The sequence below is a fragment of the Bubalus kerabau genome, chromosome 15, assembly GCF_029407905.1.
Source record: "Bubalus kerabau isolate K-KA32 ecotype Philippines breed swamp buffalo chromosome 15, PCC_UOA_SB_1v2, whole genome shotgun sequence".
Taxonomy (NCBI): Eukaryota; Metazoa; Chordata; class Mammalia; order Artiodactyla; family Bovidae; genus Bubalus; species Bubalus kerabau.
In genome coordinates, this window is record NC_073638.1 from 21785933 (window position 1) to 21791786 (window position 5854).

A 5854-nucleotide genomic window follows, 5' to 3' on the forward strand; every position below is an offset into this window, starting at 1 on the left:
TGTCTACAATCCCTCCTCTGCGTGTGGCCTCGGGGGACCTTTTTTCTTTCTCCTGACATCCAAACTTGGAAATATGTAACTTGGAAACAATTCAGAAACTAAAAATGAAGTTTGAATCTAGGCTTCTCCGCTTAACTGTGTTCCCGATCCTGATTGCACACTGTCCTGTTTGTGTGTTTGTCTCACTGTAGCCTCAACATTAATATTAGAAATAATGCTAATGATTTTACCTTTTTTCGTTTGGGGGAGCTGACTATCTCAAACACTTTAAGACTCAAATGCAGAGAAATGTGGCCTAACACCAGTCATTTACCATATGAAATTCTGAAGGCCATTATTTAAAACACCAGCAACATCCTGCTGCTGCTACTGCTCCTAAGTCACTTCAGTCGTGTCCGACTCTGTGCGACCCCATAGACGGTAGTCCACCAGGCTCCCCCGTCCCTGGGATTCTCCAGGCAAGAACACTGGAGTGGGTTGCCATTTCCTTCTCCGATGCATGAAAGTGAAAAGTGAAAGGGAAGTCGCTTAGTCGTGTCCGACTCCTAGCGACCCCATGGACTGCAGCCTTCCTACCATCAGCTTAATGATTTTAGTATTTTTACCATTCCTCGTATATCTTGTTTCTGAATGGTTTGTAACTTTGCTTAACACATGGAGCCCCAAACTAGACAGAGTAAACTCATCTGGATCAGAGTGGTATCGAAGGTAGTGGATTTTAATTATGGCCAATTGCCTGACTTACCAAGGCAGAGAGCAGGGTGGATAACAAAACATCATTCATGCCTGCTTCAGGGAAGTGTGTTCAGTGCAGTTAACACTATTTCAAGCAAAAAGAGTGGCCATATCTTAACATTTTTAACCAGCTATACTGCAATATAAAGTAAAAAGTTTAAAAAAAAAGAAACAGTGACCATATGGTCTGAAGGACTGATCCATTGCCCAAAACATCAAAGTTCCTATTTTGCATCAAACTTCCTGGCTCTGTGATGTGTCTCTTTATCCTCCCCTTTCCCCCTGTCTTCTGGTCCCTACTAGACTGCAAGCTCCATGAAAGTTGGGGTCCAATCCACCCAGCAAGACGTGTATTTCCTGCACCCGAGGCAGTGCCATGAACAGAGTAAACCATCAATACTTCAGAGTGAAGTACAATCCATCTAAATATTTCAGCTTGAAAGTTTGGAGGACGTGGTTTTCACACTCCACCTTGGTGTTGGGGGAAGATAATTGAGTTATTTTAGTTTGGAAAGCACTCCCACTACCTGGGAAGATGGAAGCATAGGGACGAGTAAACAGAAACTGATGAATTAACAACTTATTTAGTGGCACTAGTGGTAAAGAATCTGCCTGCCAATGAAGGAGATGCCAGAGACACTGGTTTGATCCCTGGGTCAGGAAGATCCCTGGAGAAGGAAATGGCAACCCACTCCAGTATTCTTGCCTGGAGAATCCCATGAACAGAGGAGCCTGGCAGGTTACAGTCCGTGGGGTTGCAAAGAGTCTGACACAACTGAGCGTGTGTGCACATAACACACGTATGTCACTAAAACTTAAAATGAGGATTCAGTCTTAAGGTCATAATCAGAGATAACCCTCTGCATGTTCCCTTTTTCATTAGTGTCTTGTCTCTACTGGGACCCCCAGATCTCTTATTCTGTGTTTATGCACAGCCAATACCAGACCAATGTACCTGCCCCCTGAGAAACCTGTATGCAGGTCAAGAAGCAACAGTTAGACTGATCCAAAATTGGGAAACAAGTATGATAAGGCTGTATATTGTCACCCTGCTTATTTAACTTATATGCAGAGTACATCATGCAAAATTCCAGGCTGGATGAATCACAAGTTGGTATCAAAATTGCCAGAAGAAATATCAACAACCTCAGATATGCAAATGATACTTCTTTAATGGTAGAAAATGAAGAACTAAAGAGCTTCTTGATGAGGGTGAAAGAGGAGAATGAAAAAGCGAGATTGAAACTCAGCATTCAAAAAACAAAGATCATGGCTTCCGGCCCTATCACTTCATGTCAAATAGAAGGGGAAAAAGCAGAAGCAGTGACAGATTTTATTTTCTTGGGCTCCAAAATCACTGCAGACGGTAACTACAGCCATGAAATTCAAAGACACTTGCTCCTTGGAAGGAAAAAGCAGAGACATCACTTTGTCAACAAAGGTCCACATTGTCAAAGCTATAGTTTTTCCAGGAGACATGTACGGATGTGAGAGCTAGAACAGAAGGAAAGCTGAGTGCTAAAGAATGGATGCTTTTGAATTGTGGTGCTGGAGAAGACTCTTGAGAGTCCCTTGGACTGCAAGGAGCTTAAACCAGACAATTCTAAAAGAAATTAACCCTGAATATTCATTGGAAAGACTGTTGCTGAAGCTGAAGCTCCACTACTTTAGCCATCTGATGCAGAGCCAACTCATTGGAAAAGACCCTGATGCTGGGAAAGTTTGAAGGCAGAAGAATAAGGTGGCAGAGAATGAGATGATTAGATAGCATCACCAACTCAATGGACATGCCTGCTGCTGCTGCTGCTAAGTCGCTTCAGGCGTGTCCGACTCTGTGCGACCCCATAGACGGCAGCCCATCAGGCTCCCCCGTCCCTGGGATTCTCCAGGCAAGAACACTGGAGTGGGTTGCCATTTCCTTCTCCGATGCATGAAAGTGAAAAGTGAAAGTGAAGTTGCTCAGTCGTGTCCGACTCCTAGCGACCCCATGGACTGCAGCCTACCAGGCTCCTCTGTCCATGGGATTTTCCAGGCAAGTGTACTGAAGTGGGGTGCCATTGCAATGGACATGAGTTAGAGTAAACTCCTGGAGATGGTGAATGACAGGGAAACCTGGCATGCTGCAGTCCATGGGGTCACAAAGAGTCAGATATGACTTAGGGACTAAGCACACAAGCATGTGCTCTGCTACATATTAAGCTATGTCCCTAATAATAAAGTTTGTGCCTGTTTTTATGTTTTTGCCTCCTTGATAAAGCAGGCTTCCCAGGAGGCACAGTGGTAAAGAATCCTGCCAGTGCAGGAGACGCAAGAGACACAGGTTTGATCCCTGGGTCAGGAAGATACCCTGGAGAAGGAAATGGCAACCCACCTCTGTATTCTTGCCTGGAAAATTCCATAGACAGAGGAGCCTAGCAGGGGTTGCAAAGAGCCAAACACTACTGAATGAGTGAGCACACATGCAAATTTAACAAGGGCTTGCTAAATATTAAGTGTTATGTCCAAATGAAACATTGAGAAACTTAGCTGGTGATCCAGTGGCGAAGACTCCATGCTCCCAATGCAGGGGCCTGGGTTTGAGCCTTGGTCAGGGAACTAGATCCCACATGCTTCAATGAAGAGTTTGCATGCTGCAACTAAAAAAAATGATCCCACATGCCACAACTAAAAGTCCCATGTGTCCCACAGCTAATACCTGCTTCAGTTCAGTTCAGGCGTGTCCAACTCTTTGAGACCCGATGGACTGCATCACGCCAGGCTTCCCTGTCGATTACCAACTCCTGGAGCTTGCTCAATTTCATGCCCATTGAGGTGGTGATCCCATCCAACAATCTCATCCTCTGTCGTCCCCTTCTCCTCCTGCCTTCAATCTTTCCCAGCATCAGGGTCTTTTCCAATGAGTCAGTTCTTCACATCAGGTGGCCAAAGTGCTGGAGTTTCAGCATCAGCATCAGTCCCTCCAAGGAATATTCAGGACTGATTTCCTTTATGATTGACTGGCTTGATCTCCTTGCTGTCCAAGGAACTCTCAAGAGTCTTCTCCAACACCACAGTTGAAAAGCATCAGTTCTTTGGTGCTCAGCTTTCTTTATAGTCCAGCTCTCACATTCATACATGACTACTGGAAAAACTACAGCTTTGATGAGAAGGATCTTTTTCGGTAAAGTTATGTCTCTGCTTTTTAATATGCTGTCCTGGTTTGTCATAGCTTTTCTTCCAAGGAGCAAGTGTCTTTTCATTTCATGGCTGCAGTCACTATTTGCAGTGATTTTGGAGCCCAAGAAAATAAAGTCTGTCACTGTTTCCATTGTTTCCCCATCTTTTTGCCATGAAGTGATGGGACCGGATGCTATGATCTTCATTTTTTGAATGTAGAGTTTTAGGTCATCTTTTTCACTCTCCTCTTTCACTTTCATCAAGATGCTCTTTAGTTCCTGTTTACTTTCCACCATAAGAGTGGTGTCATCTGCATAGCTGAGGTTATTGATATTTCTCCCAGAAACCTTTATTTTGGCTTGTGCTTCATCCAGCCCGACATTTTGCATGCTGTACTCTGCATAGAAGTTAAATGAGCAGGGTGACAATATGCAGCCTTGACATACTCTTTCCCAATTTGGAACCAGTCCGTTGTTACATGTCCAGTTCTAACTGTTGCTTCTTGTCCTGCATACAGGTTTCTCAGGAGGCAGGTAAGGTGGTCTGGTATTCCCATCTCTTGAAGAATTTTCCACAGTTTGTTGTGATCCACACAAAGGCTTTAGCATAGTCAATAAGCAGAAGTAGATGTTTTTCTGGAATTCTCTTGCTTTTCCTATGATCCAGTGGATGTTGGCAATTTGATCTCTGGTTCCTCTTCCTTTTCTAATCCAGTTTGAACATCTGGATGTTTTCAGTTCACGTACTGTTGAAACCTAGCTTGGAGAATTTTGAGCATTACTTTGCTAGCATGTGAGATGAGTACAATTGTGAGGTAGTTTGAACATTCTTTGGCATTGCCTTTCTTTGGGATTGGAATATAAACTGACCTTTTCCAGTCCTGTGGCCACTGCTGAGTTTTCCAAATTTGCTGGCATATTGAGTGCAGCATTTTAACAGCATCACATTTTAGGATTTGAAATACTCAGTACAGTCAAATAAATATTTTTTTAAATCTTGCATAATTGCATGCTCAGTAGTGTTTGACCCTTTGTGACCGCATAGACTATAGCCTAGCAGGGTCCTCTGTCCATGGAATTTTCCAAACGAGAATACTGGGAGCAGGTTGCCATTTCCTTCTCCAGGGGATCTTCCCAACCCAGGGATCATACCCAAGTCTCTGGCATCTCCTGCATTGGCAGGAGGATTCTTTACCACTGTGCCATCTGAGAAGTCCCTTAAAAAGTCTTTTGAAAAAAATTGAACACTGAGCTTACTCATCCTGGTATTGTTTGAAAGTTTAGTTGATCTGTTTCATCATTTAAAGCTGTAGTTCCCAGCTATTTCTTCACTGTGACACACAATGGATGAAATGAATATATCAGATAATTCCTTGGGTCTATCCATTTTAAAATAATTTCCTGGACTTCACTGGTAGTACAATGGATAAGAATCCACCTGCCAATGCAGGAGACACAGGTTGGATCCCTGGTCCGGGAAGATCCCACATGCCACAGAAAAATTAAGCCTGTGAGCCACAGCTATTGAGCCCACATGCTGCAACTACTGAAGCCCATGCTTCTGGAGACCATTCTCCACAACAAGAGAAGCCACCATGATGAAAAGCCCATGCACTGCAATGAAGAGTGACCCTCGCTTGGCACAACTAGAGAAAGCCCCAGCACAGCAATGAAGACACCATGCAACCAAAAAATTTTGTTTTTATTTTTTAAATAATTTCTTGAATACCTACTATGTGCCTGCCACACACTGTGCCATACATGACACATAGCCAGATGTCTGGATAAGGCTTAGACAAGTTGGTTGGTAATTATGTACATTTCCCAGCATGGTAGCTATAAAGTTCTTTATTTTTTCATGGTATTCATTCATTCCTTTATTCAGAATGCTTTCACATACCCATTTTGTGTCAGGATATATGCTAAGTGCTAGGCATAAAATGGTAAGTAAGACAGATACACAT